This window comes from Neoarius graeffei, chromosome 28 (genome assembly GCF_027579695.1).
Source record: "Neoarius graeffei isolate fNeoGra1 chromosome 28, fNeoGra1.pri, whole genome shotgun sequence".
Classification (NCBI taxonomy): Eukaryota; Metazoa; Chordata; class Actinopteri; order Siluriformes; family Ariidae; genus Neoarius; species Neoarius graeffei.
The window spans coordinates 43,273,495-43,289,714 of NC_083596.1; positions in this window are offsets into that span (position 1 = coordinate 43,273,495).

Consider the following 16,220-nt stretch of genomic DNA (forward strand, 5'->3'; position numbering starts at 1 on the left):
GAGGCAGACCCGGACAAATAGAGCATGAGGAGATGCCATCTATTAAGTTAATGACCATTTTGGTCATGGATAAATTGCATCACTATAACGTACTGTAACATGTCTTCTCTTAATCTGTAGAAATGTAAAAACATCAAAACTCAGCAGGAATAAAAAAAAAAACAAACCCAACAACACACAACCACCTAGCATTTATGAAGTAGGCTTTAAACTCCATCCACTTCACAATCACGTCATGTCATACATCCGAGAAAAGCTTGTTTACAGATCTATATCAGTTTCTTTCATAAACATTGCAAAACCCAATAACTACAGTGGAAACACATTTTTAAAACCATTCCTCTCAACCATTTCACTTCCCCCCTCCCCACGTTCAGTATTAAAAATTTGTTTCAGGAACCAAATTTCGGAAAATCTTAGATATTGCATCACTACGGTATAACGTACTGTAACATGTCTTCTCTTAATCCGTAGAAATGTAAAAAAATGAAAAAGGCACAAAATATTTACTTGGTTAAGAATGATTGTCCAGTGAACTCTTCTGTAAAATTATTTCTCTTGACAGCATCTTCACAGTGAAATAAACATTTTAACTCTAACTAACATCAAAAAAGTTTTTTTTTTCAGTATGTACAGTACATTTATGCATATTTAATTAGACCCAGCCTCATTTTGAACCAGTTACCCTGTTCGCATGTAGTGTCTTTCCAAAACCAAACTGGATTTGAAACTGTTCAAAGACAGTTTTATGACAGCGTCTTGTACACTCATTTGTTGTTGTGAGCCACATTGAATGGACTGATTAAATTTGGGTTCAGAGAATTCATTCAGAACGACAAGCTAGTCATGCGAAAGAGGACGAAGGGAATGAACTTTCAACATAACCCAAATAGTCTTAAACCAGAGTTTTATACAAGGGTTGATGTGCAATGTGTATAAATAATGGATTATTGAAGTGAAGGATAATTTCATTAACAGAGATAAATGAAATGCTTGTTTTTTTTTGGTTGCTTTTTGGACCGTGATCAAGTCCACATGACTACTTACTAGGGTGCAGCAGTTGCCCCCTAAAAATGAAAAGTTCCTCCAATCATGATACATTTTTGTTTTTATGTTCCTTTTGGTAAGAAAACACACTGGGTGAAATATTTTGACAAAATTCAAAAGTTTAATGGTGGCACCAGGAGCTCAAAGTTATGGAAAAAGCTGCTATTTTATGACTTTTATGACAAAATTTCAATCACTTTTCATGAAACATTATGGCACCTTATAGAGTATACCAAATATCTTAGATACACATTTTTAGTCCATATTCTAAATATATTATCAAGCACAGTTTGAGTTTTAGCTGTTCATTGAATCACTGTTCAACTACTTTTAAACAATACAAATGTATTATGAATCACATTAATGCTTCTCAATCCCTTGCAAAGGTTCTTAACATGATCTCTGGCTCACAAGAAATCAATAAATGGAGTCCAACATTGCGATTCAAACCTTACGCGAAAACATAAAATAAGCGTTTTTTTTGGCAAAAAATGAACCTCATGGTGCCACCATTAGACTTTTGAATATGGTCAAAAAATTTTACAGGATGTCTTTATTGGTGAAAAGGAACACCCAGACAAAAACGCATCAGATTTTATGAATGTGAGGGCAACTGATGCACCCTACTACTTACACAATATTTCCTTTGATTGTTCTTCAAACAGCTTCTCCCGTGTCATTCCTCGGAGAACGTCTGTCCCTTGTTCGTTGAAGACTCTCCAGGGAAAAGTTAAAGATTGCGCCACAGTGGTATTGTCATTGTTAGTGCAGTTACAACGGTGTTCAATGGGAGGGGAAAAAAAAATCAAAGATCTCATACCGTATGTAAATGATAACAGTCCATTTTGTCCAGTTAGGATCTAAAAATATAGTAATGAGCAGAAGGGCCTTCTTCACAAAAAAATTAGTATGAAAGCTGAAACCTCTAGTCCTACATGCGAAGTGAGAAAAAAAAATGGACGCCTTCACGAAAGCGTGTCTTTTATTTGTTCTGTTAGAGCATGTAAAACTCATAGAAAGCTACTTTAAGCATACTTTTACAATTACAGGCCTGAGTAGGTATCGGCTCTGTTCTACGGGAGTGAACTCTGAGTATTAATGCACCATTTTGGACTGAAGTTGCAGCATACACTGTAAAAAATGTCCGTAGAATTAACAGTGAATTTATGTAAAATCATGACATTCTTACTGTTAATTTAACAGTAAGAATATGTTGAATTGATCATATTTTTTGTACAACCCCGATTCCAAAAAAGTTGGGACAAAGTACAAAATGTAAATAAAAATGGAATGCAATGATGTGGAAGTTTCAAAATTCCATATTTTATTCAGAATAGAACATAGATGACATATCAAATGTTTAAACTGAGAAAATGTATCATTTAAAGAGAAAAATTAGGTGATTTTAAATTTCATGACAACAACACATCTCAAAAAAGTTGGGACAAGGCCATGTTTACCACTGTGAGACATCCCCTTTTCTCTTTACAACAGTCTGTAAACGTCTGGGGACTGAGGAGACAAGTTGCTCAAGTTTAGGGATAGGAATGTTAACCCATTCTTGTCTAATGTAGGATTCTAGTTGCTCAACTGTCTTAGGTCTTTTTTGTCGTATCTTCCGTTTTATGATGCGCCAAATGTTTTCTATGGGTGAAGGATCTGGACTGCAGGCTGGCCAGTTCAGTACCCGGACCCTTCTTCTACGCAGCCATGATGCTGTAATTGATGCAGTATGTGGTTTGGCATTGTCATGCTGGAAAATGCAAGGTCTTCCCTGAAAGAGACGTCGTCTGGATGGGAGCATATGTTGCTCTAGAACCTGGATATACCTTTCAGCATTGATGTCTTTCCAGATGTGTAAGCTGCCCATGCCACACGCACTAATGCAACCCCATACCATCAGAGATGCAGGCTTCTGAACTGAGCGCTGATAACAACTTGGGTCGTCCTTCTCCTCTTTAGTCCGAATGACACGGCGTCCCTGATTTCCATAAAGAACTTCACATTTTGATTTGTCTCACCACAGAACAGTTTTCCACTTTGCCACAGTCCATTTTAAATGAGCCTTGGCCCAGAGAAGACGTCTGCGCTTCTGGATCATGTTTAGATACGGCTTCTTCTTTGAACTATAGAGTTTTAGCTGGCAACGGCGGATGGCACAGTGAATTGTTTTCACAGATAATGTTCTCTGGAAATATTCCTGAGCCCATTTTGTGATTTCCAATACAGAAGCATGCCTGTGTGTGATGCAGTGCTGTCTAAGGGCCTGAAGATCACGGGCACCCAGTATGGTTTTCCGGCCTTGACCCTTACACACAGAGATTCTTCCAGATTCTCTGAATCTTTTGATGATATTACGCACTGTAGATGATGATATGTTCAAACTCTTTGCAATTTTACACTGTTGAACTCCTTTCTGATATTGCTCCACTATTTGTCAGCGCAGAATTAGGGGGATTGGTGATCCTCTTCCCATCTTTACTTCTGAGAGCCGCTGCCACTCCAAGATGCTCTTTTTATACCCAGTCATGTTAATGACCTATTGCCAATTGACCTAATGAGTTGCAATTTGGTCCTCCAGCTGTTCCTTTTTTGTACCTTTAACTTTTCCAGCCTCTTATTGCCCCTGTCCCAACTTTTTTGAGATGCGTTGCTGTCATGAAATTTCAAATGAGCCAATATTTGGCATGAAATTTCAAAATGTCTCACTTTCGACATTTGATATGTTGTCTATGTTCTATTGTGAATACAAGATCAGTTTTTGAGATTTGTAAATTATTGCATTCCGTTTTTATTTACAATTTGTACTTTGTCCCAACTTTTTTGGAATCGGGGTTGTAGAATTTACAAATTGTTGTAGTTTAAATACAGACAAACTGTAATACTAAAACAGAATGTGATAGTTAAAATTACATCATTGCCCTGTTAAAAAAATAAAAAAATGTCAGTAGAGGCTCTCCGGCACATTTCGTAAAACTCTAAATCAAATAAAATATCTGTCTAGTAGATCATTGCTTGTACCCATCATTTTACACTGAATCCCGGTGAAATGTTCATGCAATCATTGTTTATTGTACAATGAATATCCGTAAAATTAACAGTTATGTATTGATTATTGTACATTGAATACCTGTAAAATTTACATTTAGTTATCATTAATTGTACATGGAATCCCAGTGCAAGTTATTCTGTAATGTTGTTTACATTTCACTGTATTTTAACAGGATTATTCTGGCAACCACAGCTGCCAGTATTTTTCCGTAAAAACAATGGATTTTTTTTTTTTACAGTGATAGCAGCAACAGCAACACAACGACAAATAGATTAGCAACAAGATGCTCAGGTGACAATAGCTAACCGGCTAACATTAGTGATAACTTATGCTCAATGTTATATTTGTAACCAAGCACTATATGTGTACATTTAACAGTTGTTTCATGAAGTCAAGTTGTACATGAGCTGATAGCTGACAAGGCGCGTAGTGCTGAGTGAGTTTGAGTGGAATAACTGTTTTATTCTATCCACCCTCACTGGATTTTGAGAAACAGAACATTTTTGTTTATTTATTTATTTTTTTGCAAATTCGATAAATAAAAACTTTATACAAAACATCCAACCAAATAATTTCCGCTTAGAATGTAAACAAACCGGCAAAATGGCAGTAGCAATTTGTGAAAAATGCTATAATGATAATAATAATCATAATAATTCTTGAAAAATAAAAAAGACACGTTCTTACCATCACTGTTATTCCATATTTTGTTGCTTTTTTGTATTTTTTTAGGGTTTTGTTTTTGAGTAGAGTTTTTATTTCGTCCTCGGTTGGTTCAGGAACACACTCCACCATTTTGTTTTTCTCTACTCACGGTATATGAGCTGATAGCCTAGTAGTAGAGTAGCCAATCAGAGCGTGCAATTGCTCATATCCAGTGAATGTGGATAGAATAATAACTGATGTAAAGTGAATAATGCTTTAAATTAATTTAAACATAGAGAAAGCAGACTGTACACTGTTCACAGCCATGTTGATTTGACGTCACTCCGTGAATGGGGATGGAACTGGTAGCTGAGAAGACTACCCCAGTCTGATGAGTTTAAATTTCTATTTTGTTGGTGTTTTTTTCCTGGCTGCAGGTGGTGAATTACAGGATCCTACTTTACCTCAAATGCATGATGAAAGGAAAAGAGTCTCAAATTCATGATGCAACTAGAAAGCACAAATTATTTATAAAGATTAATATGCAAACTGGGCTGACGAGGGCCTTTCTGTGCGGAGTTTGCATGTTCTCCCCGTGTCCGCGTGGGTTTCCTCCGGGTGCTCCGGTTTCCCCCACAGTCCAAAGACATGCAGGTTAGGTTAACTGGTGACTCTAAATTGGCCGTAGGTGTGAATGTGAGTGTGAATGGTTGTCTGTGTCTATGTGTCAGCCCTGTGATGACCTGGCGACTTGTCCAGGGTGTACCCCGCCTTTCACCCGTAGTCAGCTGGGATAGGCTCCAGTTTGCCTGCGACCCTGTAGAACAGGATAAAGCGGCAAACGAGAATATGCAAATTGTTCATGGTGGATTTTTCCTTGAAGGATTATTAGGCTTGCTCAAGGGCCTGACACTTGTGGCAATTCTGGGATATTAACTTACCACCTTCTGGTCACTCAGTTTAACCTCCGCCTCACTTATTGTACAATATTATCCTGCAAAGAAAGACTCCACTTAATCAGCGGCCCACAACCAAATATGATGCTGGTATGCAGATGAATTCTTTTTCTTCTTCTTCTTCCACCAAAACATTGGAACATTCCAGAAGCAGGCTGATAGAAGTGCTACACCTCATTTATAGTACCATGTTTGGTGCCTTTTTTCTTGTTCTTGTAGCACCACCACCAGGCCAAAAATCACACTTTAAATAAATGAAAAATGTTGCCAAATTAGTGTGGTGATAAAGGAACCAAACAGTTCATGTGCTGTTTTCATGTGCAGTTTTTAGGAAAATAGTTCACATCAGGCTGGTAACAGTAACCCAACTACATGTTGGGACTCAACATGTTGGGTCCCTGTTCTTGATTATTTTTCCATAACAGCATGAAGTGCTTGATTTTATAGTTTATAACTGAGTTTGGAAATGAACTGCACCTCCAACAGGCTAATTAAGACCAGTGATAGAGACCTAGAAGAAGTGTCATAATTTGTGTATTTGGGTAGCGCAGTTAATGTGAATGGAGGAACTGACGAAGATATCAGAGTCAGGATCAATAAAGCGTGAGTGGTTTTTAACTTGTTAAAGAAAGTGTGGAGTTGCCGTGTCATCTCTTGTAAAACAAAGCTCAGGATCTTCAACTCCGATGTGAAAAGCGTCCTCTTGTACGGATCAGAGACATGGAGAACTACAAATACATCTAGCGACAAGCTACAAACCTTTATTAACAACTGTTTGTGAAGAATTCTGAAGATAAGATGGACAGACAGAGTAACAAACGAAGATCTTTGGGAACGATCAGGTCAGGAACCCATTCAAGTACAAATCGGTCAGCATAAATGGAAATGGATTGGGCACACCTTGAGGAAGCATCCAGACAGTGTTACAAAGCAAACTTTAAAATGGGATCCCCAGGGCAAGCGGAAAAGACGCCCCCAAAACACCTGGAGGCGTGATGTTGAGGCTGTGATGAAGAGCTGGGGCTACACCTGGAACGTGCTCGAGAGGCTAGCCCAAGACAGGATGAGATGGAGGAGGGAGATTGTCACTGGCCTATGCTCCAGGAGGAGTTAAGGGCCTAAGTAAGTGAGTGAGTTTGGACTTTGGGATATGAAAGTGTTTTGAAAATTGCACATTCAAATCTTTTTATTGGATATGATACTGATATTTATTTGGAAGTTCTGCTGTGTTTATACATATTAAATGGCTTGATGTCATCGGCACATGAGCCTCAACATTCACTTTTACACAAACAACCTGCTCGCTACAAGCTTCTCTGCAGGTTGTATAGAATAATACGTCTTCTCAGCTAATATAGACTGGTACCAAAATTCAAAAAAGTGCTTATTTAAGGAGTTAAAGGCATTTTTGAGACAAAGTCGGCAAACAGTCTTATTTTGTCAATTTGGGTGTGCCGAATTCAAATCTGCAATATGCCGAGCTCTATCTGACCTCTGTTGACCTCTAGAGGTCATTGAACTTTGGGCCTGTAAACGTCTCAGCTGAACCCAGTTTCTCAGCTTTCTAAGGAATGAAATGTACTAAAATGATTAATGAAGTTAGCAAATGGCCTTGTTTGTTAAATGTTTGGGTGCTGAATTCATTTTTCGTTTGTAAAACGACATATGACCTCTGATAACCTCAAGGTCATTAAACTTGACCTATGGAGCACTTGCATGTGACGTCACAGCCGATCCAGATTGTGACAGACGCCATCTTGTCGGTCAAACGCCATATTCCGCCTTCTACTTCTACTTCTGGTTCTACTTCTGCTTTTACTTCTACCTTTTCTTCTGGAAAACCCTACTATATACAATTCTACTACAACGGCTGCGGCTACAAGCTCTCCCTACCTGTGCACGTTTTTTATGTTTTTTGTGTGTATTTTTGCGTGTTGTTCATCTGTACCGGACTTCAATATCCACTACAACCGTATGGACTTACTGGACATTGGTTTCCAGTAGAAAATGATGGTTTGTAGCGATTTCCATCGCATGCACAACATTCCGGACGAGATAGCGAGACCAGCGGGGTCTCCGTGGATTGTTATCGGAAGCAAAGCGAAGGAGGCAGCGCTGGGAGCGGAAGCAAAAGCGAGGCTGCAGGCAGAGCCGGCCTGTTGACTAAGCTCAGAAAACAGCCACTCAAACCTCCACTGCCAAGCCTCTCTCTCTCCAATGCCAGATCCATGTAAACAAGACGGACGATTTGGAATTACAGCTGGAATTACCTTATTCTATTCTATAATCGGCTGGTCAGTGCTATACTCAATACTTAAGTGACTTACCCATCCAGTGAGGATTCTTGTTTACAAGATGCCACATCTGAGTCACTGACAAATCCTGAATTTCTGTAAAGATAACTGTCCAGAGATTTATAGGCACGCAGTGCTTCACCACTGAACAGCGAGGGAAAGTTAATGAGGTAATTATACACGTCTGGGTATTCCGCTGGCGGTTCAAAATCCGGTCGTGAAAACTCCGTCCGGTAAGCCATAAGGGTCACTAATCTGTAGATCGTTTATTTTAGACATATATCTAGTTATCTGTTCATTAGAAAAATGAGCCATGTAGTCCGTCGGTTGAAATTGATCCATTCTGTACACGAGTGCAGCAGTATTCAGCGGTGTTTTTGACCATCAAGATGGCGGTTGTGTACTTTCCGGTCACGTGACTGCAAGATCTCTATAGGCCTATGCATTTAACGGCATTTTTAAACTGACTTTACTCCCCCAAAAAGAATATGAACAGACAAAAAACAAATAGAAAGGAACAAATACAACATTAAATGCCAGTCCATGTACATGTGACTTACTTTTCACAATGAGAATGCCTAGGCGATCACCTTACATAACATTGCATTACATTTAGCGGTTATTGTTTATACAAAGCTACTGAAAAAAGGACAGATTCAGCAGCATACAAAATGTGGGGGCGTACAGGGTATACAGGTTAATCAGGGTTAGTATATATGAGAGTTTTTTTCTTTGTTGTTTGTTTTTTGTTTTGTTTTAAACGGGGTAAAGCCTTTACAAAAAACAAACAACAAAGAAAAAAACTCTCATATATACTAACCCTGATTAACCTGTATACCCTGTACGCCCCCACATTTTGTATGCTGCTGAATCTGTCCTTTTTTCGGTAGCTTTATATAAACAATAACCGCTAAATGTAATGCAATGTTATGTAAGGTGATCACCTAGGCATTCTCATTGTGAAAAGTAAGTCACATGTACATGGACTGGCATTTAATGTTGTATTTGTTCCTTTCTATTTGTTTTTTGTCTGTTCATATTCTTTTTGGGGGAGTAAAGTCAGTTTAAAAATGCCGTTAAATGCATAGGCCTATAGGCCAAGTTTAATGACCTTGAGGTTATCAGAGGTCATATGTCGTTTTACAAACGAAAAATGAATTCAGCACCCAAACATTTAACAAACAAGGCCATTTGCTAACTTCATTAATCATTTTAGTACATTTCATTCCTTAGAAAGCTGAGAAACTGGGTTCGGCTGAGACGTTTACAGGCCCAAAGTTCAATGACCTCTAGAGGTCAACAGAGGTCAGATAGAGCTCGGCATATTGCAGATTTGAATTCGGCACACCCAAATTGACAAAATAAGACTGTTTGCCGACTTTGTCTCAAAAATGCCTTTGGGTGTCACAGTTCTGGATTTTGGTACCAGTCTATTAGCATTTCAGGCTAGTGGAATATATTTCTCAGAGCAGTTCAGATCCATAAGTATGCCTGATCAGAGTATTTTGTCTGTGAGGGAAAGAGAAAAGAGAGAGATCGAGAGAGAGAGAGAGAGAGAGAGAGAAGAGTGAAATGTGGAGGTTGTCACTGTATACAGTAATTTCTTCACTCCATCATAGAAACGTCAGTGTAGGAGTTGCGGCATGTGCATAGCGACCCTTCGTGTACAGTGTTGCAAGATTGGAAGATTTTCATCCCTGTAATCAAGCCTTTAGTAGAACTTTGCAAAAAAAAAAAACTAACAAAACTATATAAATTCTAGATTTCTGATAAACTGTAAAAGTAGGACGTATTATTATATCCACCGCTCCCACTATGATTTTAACAAGGTCTAATTGGAAGGAAAAGTGTTGAATCTGGCAATGTCTCATTTCCAGAAGTAAACCATGCACAGACCAGGCACGTTCACCCACGAGGAGCATGGGAGACGTAACTCGAACAGCTGAAGCACTGAGAGATGGTGAAGCTGTGGAGAAGCAGTGCTGCTGTTCGTGTTGCTATGGGAAACCGTGTGAAAACTCATATTTCATAACTCCCCTGCCCCCGGCTGCGTTGCTTTGCGTGTGGGAGCTGGGCTGCGTGGGCACCGAGTGGGTACAAGCCCTCATTGCACTGTCTTGTTCAGCTTAATGCACACAGACATGTCGAACTACAAGTAGAACTGGGCAAAAATAAATTGATAAAAGATCATATTTTGACTGTGGTGATCCAGACTGTAATATCTGTATGCACTGTAGTATATAAACCCATATAAAAGCCCTTGATATGATCTAGTTACAGATTATGATTCGTTAAAACTCTTGTACAATCTGGACTTGTTCAGGATGACAACAGCATACAGTTAAATCACTGAGTGATTGGTTATATGTACTGTACAGCCAAAGTGACTAAAACACACAGGTGCATGCTATTATAGGAAAATAATCAATGATGGTAGTGTGATGAAGTGCACTGTAAAAAAAAGAATAGTTGAGAATACTTGAAATTTCAAGGCAACAGTCTGCATTAAGAATTTTATGTTTTGCCAATGATGTGCCCATGATAATCCAAACTATGATAAAACTGTTATCTTTATTAAGAATTCTTAATTAAGTCAATTTTCAATTCCTCATTCTGCCAACATAGATTTCTCTTTTTGCTGAACAGTGGCATTCACAGTAGTGCAAAAAGGCAATTGAGGTTATCAGACTTTTTGGGGGGGGGGGGGGGGGCTTTTTTTCACCTTTATTTGGATAGAACAGTGTAGAGACAGGAAATAAGCGGGAAATGACCTTGGGTCGGAATCGAACCTGGGTCCCCAGATTTATGGTATGGCGCCTTATCCACCTGAGCCACGACGCCATACACACAATGTGGGTTTTAAAAATTTTTGTAATTGTGTAGAACAATGAAAAAAGGCATGTATGGTTTAATGATGAATTATGATAACCTCGGGGGCGTCGTGGCTCAGGTGGATAAGGCACCATATCATAAATCTGGGGACCTGGGTTCGGTTCCGACCTGAGGTCATTTCCTGATCCCTCCCCGTCTCTCTCTCCCGCTCATTTCCTGTCTCTACGCTGTCCTATCCAAATAGAGGTAAAAAAAAATTGTGATTGCCTTTTTGCACTACTGTGAATGCCACTGTTCAGCAAAAAGAGAAATCTATGTTGGCAGAATGAGGAATTGAAAATTGACTTAATTAAGAATTCTTAATAAAGATAACAGTTTTATCATAGTTTGGATTATCATGGGCACATCATTGGCAAAACATACAATTCTTAATGCAGACTGTTGCCTTGAAATTTCAAGTATTCTCAACTATTCTTTTTTACAGTTACTGTTACCAGCCCAAGGTTGATTCATTTTCAAATTACATCACATCCCAAAAGTGTTTTATTTCTCTTATACCATAGCAATTTGGTGTACTTTTTATCCATTTATGGCTACTTTTCATTTTGTGCAACGTCCGTGAAACAAGTTCGTTCCAGCTTCTCTTATTTTCCTCTGTCATGAATTTGCAGCTTACCATGTGACCGTTTCCTGTGATGGAGAATGTAAGGTGGGGTTTACATTAGACCGTATCAGCGGATCATCAGATTAACGTTTTTAAAAACGATTAGCGTGCACACAGCAACGCCAATACACGATTCGCGTGCACACAGCAACGCCAATACACGGATACGCTAATCACATGACTAATTAGACAGCACGTAAGTTGAAATGTAATGTGTAAATTTCTCCTCAGCGGCTCGGCTCCGCAGGCATCCTGCGCTCCAAATCACTCGGCCTTGAACAGTGAGTGCCCTCTGGAGGGTGCGCACTCCCCGGCCCTGCGCAGCTCACAGAGCGCACGAGTGAAGCGCACGAGCAGTGATTCGGGACTGAGCCGCTGTGTGTGTGATCCCAGTGCATATCGGGCATACGCAAGTCACTCACCACTTGCAAGTGGAAGGATGGCAAGCCTAAAGACAATCATAACTACACAATGGGCAGTATTTGCATCAGTATTTGCAGTATTTTCATACTTTTATACTCTTTAATGAAAGGTGATACAAGGCGGAAGTCCGCGCCATTTTTCAGCAGTCGTGTCACATGACCAACGCCAGCGAATCAGGAAGGTGGATGTCACAGTGACGTTGTCCAATGATGACGCCAGCTAGAGCTCAGCACAGCGTTTCCTCGTATCTCAATGTTTACACAGCACCGGACCAGACACGAACTGGGTTGAATACGTGGGCCCTGGCGGATTCCCGTTTCCCGGCGTTTCAATGTGAACGGACAGTGCATCCGCGAAGAAAACGAGACAGATACGGTCTAATGTAAACTTGGCCTAAATTTGAAGCCTTACCTCTGACTGTTACAAAACGCTGATACTGGAGACCCTGTTTATGTTGAGCGTCCACCCTACAAGTCCCTCTGTATGTTGTTACTATAGAGCTGATTACATACTGTCAGAGCTGCTGTTATAGAAAATTAATTAACGTTTCCTGATCCATCGGCATTCAATAGCACTGTTCTAATATTGTGATAACGATTCACAAATGACCCGGTATGCAGCATTGTCTGTTGCTTGTATTGCTGACTTAACACAGTTTAACGTTCTCCCTGACCTAACACACCCAACCCAGATCATGAAGGGTGTGGTAATTAGTTATGGAGATGGATCAGGTGTGGTGGAGAAAAACTTGAGAACTAGAACTGAGAACTGCTGATCTGAATGTTGCGATCAGCACAGATTTCCCTTCACAGAATGTTGCTCTTGATGATCAGCCTCTAACAGCCATTAGCAACGATGAAAACAGCGACATGTACTTATTTACACTACCGTTCAAAAGTTTGGGGTCACCCAGACAATTTTGTGTTTTCCATGAAAATTCACACTTTTATTTACCGCCATAAGTTGTAAACTGAATAGAAAATATAGTCAAGACATTTTTCTGGCCATTTTGAGCATTTAATCGACCCCACAAATTAATGTGATGCTCCAGAAACTCAATCTGCTCAAAGGAAGGTCAGTTTTATAGCTTCTCTAAAGAGCTCAACTGTTTTCAGCTGTGCTAACATGATTGTACAAGGGTTTTCTAATCATCCATTAGCCTTCTGAGGCAATGAGCAAACACATTGTACCATTAGAACACTGGAGTGAGAGTTGCTGGAAATGGGCCTCTATACACCTATGGAGATATTGCACCAAAAACCAGACATTTGCAGCTAGAATAGTCATTTACCACATTAGCAATGTATAGAGTGGATTTCTGATTAGTTTAAAGTCATCTTCATTGAAAAGAACAGTGCTTTTCTTTCAAAAATAAGGACATTTCAAAGTGACCCCAAACTTTTGAACGGTAGTGTACATAGAGGTTTCCTCTCAATCCAACATAACTAATGTAGCTAGTTAATGCACTTAATTTAAAATCTACTAGCTAAAAAGAACTCTGAGAATCTTAAGAGAAGGGACACACAGTTATGTCCACTTTTCATACCCACTGTGCATGTAAACCAGGGCAACATGGACAGAGCTAAATAAAATGTTCCATGATGCCCCACTAATTGAGAGTCTGTATTGGTATCCTAGAATTCTGAAAAGTGGAGGTTCCTGGGATAGATTTCAGATTCATCATGACCCTGACCAGGTTAACGTGCTTATGAGGTCATAGAGAACTTGACCTTTGACCAGCAAATTCTAATCAGTTCATCTTTGAGTCCAACTGAACAGTTGTACCAAATTTGAAGAAATTCCCTCAAGGCATCCTTGAGATATCACGTTGAGGTGAATGAGACCTATGAGGTCCCAGTGACCTTGACCTCTGCCCTTTGACCACCAAAATCAAATTAGCTGATCTTTGAATCCAGCTGTACTAAATTTGAAGAAATTCCCTCAGGGCCTTCTTGAGATATCGCTTTCAGGAGAATTGGATGTATGAGGTCACAGTGACCTTGACAACTGACCTTTGACACCAAAATCTAATCAGTCCATCTTTGAGTCCAGCTGAATGTCTCTACCAATTTTGAAGAAATTCCCTCCAGATTTTCTTGAGATATCACATTCACAAGAATGGGACATATGAGGTCACAGTGACACTGACCGTTGACCACCAAATCTAATCAATTTATCTTTGAGTCCAGCTGAATGTTTCTGCCAGATTCATAGAAATTCCTTTAAGATATTCTTGAGCTATTGCGTTTACAAGAATGGGACATACGAGGTCACAATGACCTTGACCTGTGACCACCAAAAGATAATCAGTTCATCTTTGAGTCCAACTGAACATTTGTACCAAATATGAAGAAATTCCCTCAAGGTGTTCTGGAGATATCATGTTCGGGGAAATGGGATGTATGAGGTCACAGTGACCTTGGCTTCCAGCCTTTGACCACCAAAATCTAATTAGTTCATCCTTGAGTCCAACTGAACGTTTCTACCAAGTGTGAAGAAATTCCCTCAAGGCCTTCTTGAGATACCATGTTCACAAGTATGCTCCTATGTTCCTAAAGACAAGACGAAAAAGTATTGGAAGTATTGACTGCTAACATGGCCACATGGGGGTCAATGAGGGCAAGTCAGTAACTTCAAGGCTAAATTGCACCTTGAAGAATTTAGTCATCTTTATTTATACCTTGAAAAAACCGTGACCTTAGTCGGACAGTATTTACTGTTTCTTTGCCTTGTATGGTTTCTTATGACTGTGGAGGGAAAAACACAAGCAGTTGTGTTCAAAGACTTTCCAGCGGAAAAGCAGAAAGTGATAATTACCACATGCTCTACTTTCTTCTGTCCATTGTGATTTGCGTACTGTAATTAAAAACATGAGCTCTGGCACTCCTGCAGCCTGATTTAAAAAAAAAAAATCACACTCACACACAAAAAGGAAGGTGAGAAGGAAAATAAAGAGGAAATTAATAGTAATTGTGGCAAGGGGATGTAGATTTGCTCAATTAAAGGAAAAACAGTTACAAACACATGTTCATTTGAAGCAAAATGTTAAAGGAACAGTCCACCGTACTTCCATAATGAAATATGCTCTTATCTGAATTGAGACGAGCTGCTCCGTACCTCTCCGAGCTTTGCGCGACCTCCCAGTCAGTCAGACGCAGTCAGACGCGCTGTCACTCCTGTTAGCAATGTAGCTAGGCTCAGCATGGCCAATGGTATTTTTTGGGGCTGTAGTTAGATGCGACCAAACTCTTCCGCGTTTTTCCTGTTTACATAGGTTTATATGACCAGTGATATGAAACAAGTTCAGTTACACAAATTGAAACGTGGCGATTTTCTATGCTATGGAAAGTCCGCACTATAATGACAGGCGTACTAACACCTTCTGCGCGCTTTGGCAGCGCATTGATACGGAGCTCAGATATCAATGCGCTGTTGAAGCGCGCAGAAGGTGTTAGTACGCCTGTCATTATAGTGCGGACTTTCCATAGCATAGAAAATCGCTACGTTTCAGGCCAAGTTTACATTAGACCGTATCTGTCTCGTTTTCTTCGCGGATGCACTGTCCGTTTACATTAAACCGCCTGGAAACGCCGGGAAACGGGAATCCGCCAGCGTCCACGTATTCAATCCAGATCGTGTCTGGTCCGGTGCTGTGTAAACATTGAGAATACGCGGATACGCTGTGCTGAGCTCTAGCTGGCGTCATCACTGTGACATCGTCACTGTGACATCCACCTTCCTGATTCGCTGGCGTTGGTCATGTGACGCGACTGCTGAAAAACGGCGCGGACTTCCGCCTTGTATCATCTTTCATTAAAAAGAGTATAAAAGTATGAAAATACTGCAAATACTGATGCAAATACTGCCCATTGTGTAGTTATGATTGTCTTTAGGCTTGCCATCCTTCCACTTGCAAGTGGTAAGTGACGCGCATGCCCGATATGCACTGGGATCACACACACAGCGGCTCAGTCCCGAATCACTGCTCGTGCGCTTCACTCGCGCGCTCTGTGAGCTGCGCAGGGCCGGAGTGCGCACCCTCCAGAGGGCACTCGCTGTTCAGGGCGGAGTGATTTGGAGCGCAGGATGCCTGCGGAGCCGAGCGTATCCGTGTATTGGTGTTGCTGTGTGCAGGCGAATCGTGTATTGGCGTTGCTGTGTGCAGGCGAATCGTGTATTGGTGTTGCTGTGTGCACGCGAATCGTTTTAAAAACGTTAATCTGATGATCCGCTGATACGGTCTAATGTAAACCCCACCTCAATTTGTGTAACTGAACTTGTTTCATATCACTGGTCATATAAACCTA